Source organism: Salmo salar, unplaced genomic scaffold, assembly GCF_905237065.1.
Source record: "Salmo salar unplaced genomic scaffold, Ssal_v3.1, whole genome shotgun sequence".
In the NCBI taxonomy this organism is placed as follows: domain Eukaryota; kingdom Metazoa; phylum Chordata; class Actinopteri; order Salmoniformes; family Salmonidae; genus Salmo; species Salmo salar.
This window is the reverse complement of record NW_025547464.1, coordinates 1-8,741: the sequence shown is the minus strand read 5'-3', so window position 1 is coordinate 8,741 and position 8,741 is coordinate 1. Positions and strand designations below refer to the sequence as shown.

Sequence of the window (8,741 nt, the reverse complement as noted above, 5' to 3'; positions counted from 1 at the left end):
ATGAAGAGTGCCTTGGTCCTCCTTTCTATTTTATACTGTACTCTGTATTTCACACAGTGAGTCTATGCAACCTATTATGTGTCAAGGGAAGCACATTTTACTCCTGAACGTGTTTAGGCTTGCCATAACAAAGGGGTTGAATACTTTCTGACTCAAGACATTTCAGATTTAAATCTTTTATTCATTTGTAAAAAAGAAAAGAAAAACATATTTCCACTTTGACATTATGAGTTATTGTGTGTAGGACAGTGACAGTAAAATCTCAATTTAATCGATTTAAAAATTCAAAATGTGGAAAAGGTCTAGGCAGTGAATACTTTCTGAAGGCCCTGTAGCTGGTATCATGACTTTCAGCATGACAATCAACATCATAACTAAAAGTGAGAAAGAACTATATCTCACAGATCCAGGAATGGTTAAATGAACACGGATAGTCATGCCATGGTCCTTGGTCTGATGAACTGTGAGTTAACAACACACAGTTCTCCACTCCACCACCATTAGGCTGTCCACTCCCCCAGTACCTGCAGGATGAACAATACAGTTAGACTGGATACTCTCTCAGAACCTAGAGTATGAACAATACAGTTAGACTGGATACTCTCTCAGAACCTAGAGTATGAACAATACAGTTAGACTGGATACTCTCTCAGAACCTAGAGTATGAACAATACAGTTAGACTGGATACTCTCTCAGAACCTAGAGTATGAACAATACAGTTAGACTGGATACTCTCTCAGAACCTAGAGTATGAACAATACAGTTAGACTGGATACTCTCTCAGAACCTAGAGTATGAACAATACAGTTAGACTGGATACTCTCTAAGAACCTAGAGTATGAACAATACAGTTAGACTGGATACTCTCTCAGAACCTAGAGTATGAACAACACAGTTAGACTGGATACTCTCTCAGAACCTAGAGTATGAACAATACAGTTAGGCTGGATACTCTCTCAGAACCTAGAGTATGAACAATACAGTTAGACTGGATACTCTCTCAGGACCTAGAGTATGAACAATACAGTTAGACTGGATACTCTCTCAGAACCTAGAGTATGAACAATACAGTTAGACTGGATACTCTCTAAGAACCTAGAGTATGAACAATACAGTTAGACTGGATACTCTCTCAGGACCTAGAGTATGAACAATACAGTTAGACTGGATACTCTCTCAGGACCTAGAGTATGAACAATACAGAGCTAGACTGACCACTCTCTCAGAACCTAGAGTATGAACAATACAGTTAGACTGGATACTCTCTCAGGACCTAGAGTATGAACAATACAGTTAGACTGGATACTCTCTCAGAACCTAGAGTATGAACAATACAGTTAGACTGGATACTCTCTCAGGACCTAGAGTATGAACAATACAGTTAGACTGGATACTCTCTCAGAACCTAGAGTATGAACAATACAGTTAGACTGGATACTCTCTAAGAACCTAGAGTATGAACAATACAGTTAGACTGGATACTCTCTCAGGACCTAGAGTATGAACAATACAGAGCTAGACTGACCACTCTCTCAGAACCTAGAGTATGAACAATACAGTTAGACTGGATACTCTCTCAGGACCTAGAGTATGAACAATACAGTTAGACTGGATACTCTCTCAGGACCTAGAGTATGAACAATACAGTTAGACTGACCACTCTCTCAGAACCTAGAGTATGAACAATACAGTTAGACTGGATACCTCTCAGAACCTAGAGTATGAACAATACAGTTAGACTGGATACTCTCTCAGGACCTAGAGTATGAACAATACAGTTAGACTGACCACTCTCTCAGAACCTAGAGTATGAACAACACAGTTAGACTGGATACTCTCTCAGAACCTAGAGTATGAACAATACAGTTAGACTGGACCACTCTCTCAGAACCTAGAGTATGAACAATACAGTTAGACTGGCCACTCTCTCAGAACCTAGAGTATGAACAATACAGTTAGACTGGATACTCTCTCAGAACCTAGAGTATGAACAATACAGTTAGACTGGATACTCTCTCAGGACCTAGAGTATGAACAATACAGTTAGACTGGATACTCTCTCAGAACCTAGAGTATGAACAATACAGTTAGACTGGATACTCTCTCAGGACCTAGAGTATGAACAATACAGTTAGACTGGATACTCTCTCAGAACCTAGAGTATGAACAATACAGTTAGACTGGATACTCTCTCAGAACCTAGAGTATGAACAATACAGTTAGACTGGATACTCTCTCAGAACCTAGAGTATGAACAATACAGTTAGACTGGATACTCTCTCAGAACCTAGAGTATGAACAATACAGTTAGACTGGATACTCTCTCAGAACCTAGAGTATGAACAATACAGTTAGACTGGATACTCTCTCAGAACCTAGAGTATGAACAATACAGTTAGACTGGATACTCTCTCAGAACCTAGAGTATGAACAATACAGTTAGACTGGATACTCTCTCAGAACCTAGAGTATGAACAATACAGTTAGACTGGATACTCTCTCAGAACCTAGAGTATGAACAATACAGAGCTAGACTGGATACTCTCTCAGAACCTAGAGTATGAACAACACAGTTAGACTGACCACTCTCTCAGAACCTAGAGTATGAACAATACAGTTAGACTGGATACTCTCTCAGAACCTAGAGTATGAACAATACAGTTAGACTGGATACTCTCTCAGAACCTAGAGTATGAACAACACACAGAATCAGTCCTACCCCTTACACGGTGGTCAGAGTTGTTAGAGCAGTAGTCTCTTACTTTGGGGTGGTCAGTGGGTTGCCGTCCACCCATTTCCAGGTCCCCTCAGTAACAGTGTCAGTCAGACCAATCCAGAAACCCTTGTTGAGGTGGAAGAGAAACTCCTGTTGGTGAGAAAGAGCTGATATTGTCAACTACTATAGACTACATGTGTTAATCTTGGGGCTAGGTGGGACGCTAGCGTGCCACCCGTGGTGCACTCCATCAACAGCAGGTGCATTTCAAGAGCGGCAAATTTGAATCCAAATAAATGTCAAAATTCAAATTTTTCAAAAATACAACTATGTTACACCATTTGAAAGATAAACATCTCCTTAATCTAACCACGTTTTACGATTTCAAAAAGGTTTTACGGCGTAAAGCATAAATTTAGAGTATGTTAGGACAGTACATTTACAAGAGTTGTGTGTAATGTTTTGTCAAGTCAAAGACAGGGTCACCAAAACCATAAAACCAGCTAAAATGATGCACTAACCTTTTACAATCTCCATCAGATGACACTCCTAGGACATTATGTTAGACAATGCATGCATTTTTAGTTCTATCAAGTTCATTTTTATATCCAAAAACAGCGTTTTACTATGGCATTGATGTTGAGGAAATCGTTTCCCCCAATAACCGGCAGTCAAGTCAGCGTCACAAATTAAATAATTAAAATTAGAAAACATTGTTAAAATATTATATTGTCATTTAAAGAATTATAGATTTACATCTCTTGAACGCAATCAACTTGCCAGATTTAAAAATAACCTTACTGGGAAATCACACTTTGCAATAATCTGAGCACTGCGCCCAGAAATATACGCGTTGCATACAGACTAGACGTCATGTTGGGGAGATCTAAAATCGAAAATACTATGTAAATAATCCATTACCTTTGATTCTCTTCATCAGATGTCACTTCCAGGTATCACAGGTCCATAACGAATGTAGTTTTGTTCAAAAAGCTCATCATTTATGTCCAAAAATCTCCGCCTCGTTAGCACATGATGTAAGCCAGCCGGACTTCTCGTCATGAACGAGGGGAAAAAATATATTTCCGTTCGCTCAAACATGTCAAACGTTGTATAGCATAAATCATTAGGGCCTTTTTAACCAGAACATGAATAATATTCAAGGTGGACGAATGCATACTCTTTCATAACGTATTGGAACGAGGGTACCCAACATGAAGTAGCGCGCCAGGTGTCTAATGGGACATCACCGTTCCATGGCTCTTGTTCGGTCAGATCTCCCTCCAGAAGACTCAAAACACTTTGTAAAGGCTGGTGACATCTAGTGGAAGCAATAGGAAGTGCCAAAATATTCCTAAACCCCTGTGTTTTTCAATGGGATAGGTTTAAAGTCAATACAACACATCAGGTATCCACTTCCTGTCAGAAAATGTCTCAGGGTTTTGCCTGCCAAATGAGTTCTGTTATACTCACAGACACCATTCAAACAGTTTTGGAAACTTTAGAGTGTTTTCTATCCATATATAATAAGTATATGCATATTCTAGTTACTGGGTAGGATTAGTAACCAGATTAAATCGGGTACATTTTTTTATCCAGACGTGCAAATGCTGCCCCCTAGACCCAACAGGTTAAATACTGGAAGATACATTACTGACCAAGGGATGTTTGATCATAACCCCCCGCCATATCTCTCTCTCTTCTCTCTCACCTGTTCCTTATCACTGTTGATGATCACCAGGTCTGCTCCTCTCTCCAGACAGTCATCTTTGCTCTCCCCCAGGTTTTAGTCTCAGTAGACAGGAAGTACCAACTGGATTCAAACTTCTTCCAGTCTTTAGGGCAGGTTTGTTCTACAAGACAAAAACATGAATTTCCATCTTATTATTCTGCACCTATTATTTTAGAATACAAACACAAGTTGACTGCATATTAGATATATGATGTTATGATCATTTATTTGGTAAACTCACTCAGATTAGAGAACTTTCTCATGAGATCATTTTTCTCTTTTGTTGCTGGTCTCTCTCTTTAGTCAGAAGGCTGTAACTGGTCTGTAGCTGGTCTCTCTCTTTAGTCAGGGTGTTACTGCTGGTCTGTAGCTGGTCTCTCTCTTTAGTCAGAAGGCTGTAACTGGTCTGTAGCTGGTCTCTCTCTTTAGACAGAAGGCTGTAACTGATCTGTAGCTGGTCTCTCTCTTTAGTCAGAAGGCTGTAACTGGTCTGTAGCTGGTCTCTCTCTTTAGTCAGAAGGCTGTAACTGGCCTGTAGCTGGTCTCTCTCTGTTGAGTCGTGATGACCAATTACTCCATCTGTAAAAGGGAAAAGTTAATCAAACATGTAACTACCACACCATTGATGATTAAGGATGATTAAGGATGATTAAGTATGATTAAGGTTGATTAAGGATGATTAAGGATGATTAAGGATGATTAAGTATTCTACTTAAGTCTCAGTGACAAAATACTAAACTTACAGTAGACAGACAGGCCTATGATCCCAGTCAGTAGGAGAACACACAGCAGCCCCAGACACACTGCAGCTACTCCAGAGGGTCTCTTCCACCACTGGAAATGTACTGAATCACAAATTATTAAAGTATGGTATTTGGTAATGTGTTTTACTGTATCATCCACGATTGGGACAAATAGATAAAATAAAATTGTATTTGTCACATGCGCCGTATCCAACAGGTGTTTTAACCTGTTAGGGCTACAGGTTAGCAATGAACCCCGAGACGGGATTGCTAACAAGGCTGGAAATTCAAAACATCAAAAATCTAATAATTTCAATTTCTCAAACAAGCAACTATTTTACACCATTTAAAAGATAAACATCTCCTTATTCCAACCACATTGTTCGATTTTCAGAGGCTTTACGGCAAAAGCATAAAGTTAGATTATGTTAGGACAGTACATAGCCACAAAAGTACAAACATCCATTTTCAATTCAAGGTCAGGCGTCACCAAAAGCAGAAACCAGCTAAAATTATGCACTAACCTTTGGCAATCTCCATCAGATGACACTCCTAGGACATTATGTTATACAATACATGCATTTTTTGTTCCATCAAGTTCATATTTATATCCAAAAACAGCATTTTACAGTAGCGTGAAATTCAGATTTTTTTCTTCTCTGAAGTGCTTCCGGTGAACAACGTTACAATTTACAAAATTACTATTCGAAAACATTGGTAAATTATAATATTGTGATTCAAATAATAATAGTTTATCATTTCGTAAATGCTACTGTATTGCCAGATTTCAAAATAACTTTACTGGGAAATCACAAGTTGCAATAAACCGGGTGCTGTGCTAAGAACAATAGGCTAGGCTATATAGGTTAGCATCATCTTGTAACCAGCTAATATCAATAATACTATCGTCAATAATCCCTTACCTTTGATTATCTTCATCCATTGGCACTTCCAGGAATCCCAGGTCCACTACAAATGTGGTTTCTTTTGACAAAGTTCATAATTGATGTCCAAATAACTCCAAGTTGTTCCATGTTGTTAGCGCTTCGTGGCTACTCAAAAGTAGCGCGGGCGGGGGTGGGAAGTCACAGCGAAAAGTTAAAAAATAATCTATTTACGTTCGTTCAAACGTCAAACGTTGTTTAGCATCAATCTTTAGAGCCATTTTTAACGTGAAACATCAGTAATGTTTCAACACGACCGCTCCTGTGTCTAGAAAACATCTTTGAAAATTGTCTCGAGTCACATGCTTGAGCAGGTGCAGGCAATAATGGAAGTGACGACATCCCAGGGAGGTCAACTTCCCTTCCTTGTCATCCGGTCTCTGTTGATCATAGACGCTTCAAACAACTTTATAAAGATCGCTGACATCTAGTGGAAGCCGTAGGAGTTGCGAAATGAATCCTTTCTCACTGTGGTATCTATTAAACAATGATTAAAAAAAAATAGTACAGCCACAAAATTCTTTTTTTCTCTCAGGTTTTTGCCTGCCATATGAGTTTTGTTATACTTACAGACACCATTCAAACAGTTTTAGAAAATTCAGAGTGTTTTCTATCCAAATCTGGTAATAATATGCATATCCTAGCTTCTGAGTTGGTGTAGGTGGCAGTTAAAAATGGGCACATATTTTTTCAAAATTCTCAATACTGCCCCCGTAGCCCATTAAGAAAAATACAAAAAATGAAAATAAATAAAAGTAACAAATAATTAAAGAGCAGCAGTAAAATACCAATAGCAGGGCTTTATACAGGGAGTACCGGTACAGAGTCAGTGTGCGGGAGCACTGGTGTCGAGGTAATTGAGGTAATATGTACATGTAGGTAGAGTTATTAAAGTTACTATGCATAGATAATAAACAGAGTAGCAGCAGGGTAAAAGAGGGGGGGACAATGCAAATAGTCTGGGTAGCCATTTGATTAGATGTTCAGGAGTCTTATGGCTTGGGGGTAGAAACTGTTTATAAGCCTCTTGGACCTAGACTTAGGCACTCTGTTACTGCTTGCCATGCGATAACAGAGAGAACAGTCTATGACTAGGGTGGCTGGAGTCTTTGACAATGTTTAACCTCTCTAGGCTAGGCGGGACGAATTCGCCCCACCTACGTAACAGCCACTACTATCCTGTGGCGCGATTTTCAAAACCTTAAAAATCCTATTACTTCAATTTCTCAAACATATGACTATTTTACAGCCATTTAAAGACAAGACTCTCGTTAATCTAACCACACTGTCCGATTTCAAAAAGGCTTTACAATGAAAGCAAAACATTAGATTATGTCAGCAGAGTACCAAGCCAGAAATAATCAGACACCCATTTTTCAAGCCAGCATATAATGTCACCAAAACCCAGAAGACAGCTAAATGCAGCACTCACCTTGATGATCTTCATCAGATGACAACCCTAGGACATTATGTTATACAATACATGCATGTTTTGTTCAATCAAGTTCATATTTATATCAAAAACCAGCTTTTTACATTAGCATGTGACGTTCAGAACTAGCATACCCCCGCAAACTTCCGGGAATTCGCTAACATTTTACTAAATTACTCACGATAAACGTTCACAAAAAGCATAACAATTATTTTAATAATTATAGATACAGACCTCCTCTATGCACTCGATATGTCCGATTTTAAAATAGCTTTTGGTGAAAGCACATTTTGCAATATTCTAAGTACATAGCCCAGGCATCACGGGCTCGCTTATTTAGACACCCGGCAAGTTTAGCACTCACCATAATCATATTTACTATTATAAAATTTCATTACCTTTTGTTGTCTTCGCCAGAATACACACCCAGGACTGCTACTTAAATAACAAATGTTGGTTTGGTCCAAAATAATCCATCGTTATATCCGAATAGCGGCGTTTTGTTCGTATGCGTCCAGACACTATCCGAAATAGTAAAGAAGTGTCACGCGCATGGCGCAATTCGTGACAACAAAATTCTAAGTATTCCATTACCGTACTTTGAAGCATGTCAAACGCTGTTTAAAATCCATTTTTACGACATTTTTCTCATAGAAAAGCGATAATATTCCGACAGGGAATCTCCTTTTCGGCAAACAGAGGAAAAATCCCAAAGGCGGGGCGGTCGGGGTCATGCGATAAGCTAGTGTCTCTTGATCGGCCACTTGAGAAAGGCGATAATGTGTTTCAGCCTGGGGCTGGAATGACGACATTCTGTTTTTTTCCCGGGCTCTGAGCGCCTATGGACGACGTGGGAAGTGTCACGTTAGAGCAGAGATCCTTAGTAAATGATAGAGATGGAAAAGAAGTTCAACAAATGGTCAGACAGGCCACTTCCTGTAAAGGAATCTCTCAGGTTTTGACCTGCCATTTGAGTTCTGTTATACTCACAGACACCATTCAAACAGTTTTAGAAAATTTAGGGTGTTTTCTATCCATATGTAATAAGTATATGCATATTCTAGTTACTGGGTAGGAGTGGTAACCAGATTAAATCGGGTATGTTTTTTATCCAGCCGTGTCAATGCTGCCCCCTAGCCCTAACAGGTTAAGGCCTTCCTCTGACACCGCCTG

General features: G+C 39.2%; 1 long non-coding RNA gene across 1 annotated transcript; it reads right to left on the bottom strand.

Annotated features, from left to right (window-relative positions):
* Window positions 1-226: 226 nt before the first annotated feature.
* Window positions 227-5,360, bottom strand: LOC123731878 (uncharacterized). Its single transcript, XR_006762897.1, has 5 exons — window positions 5,193-5,360; window positions 4,691-5,028; window positions 4,429-4,570; window positions 2,764-2,867; window positions 227-524 (listed from the first exon to the last, which is right to left on the bottom strand). It is a non-coding gene; the product is annotated as an uncharacterized lncRNA (long non-coding RNA).
* Window positions 5,361-8,741: the final 3,381 nt, after the last annotated feature.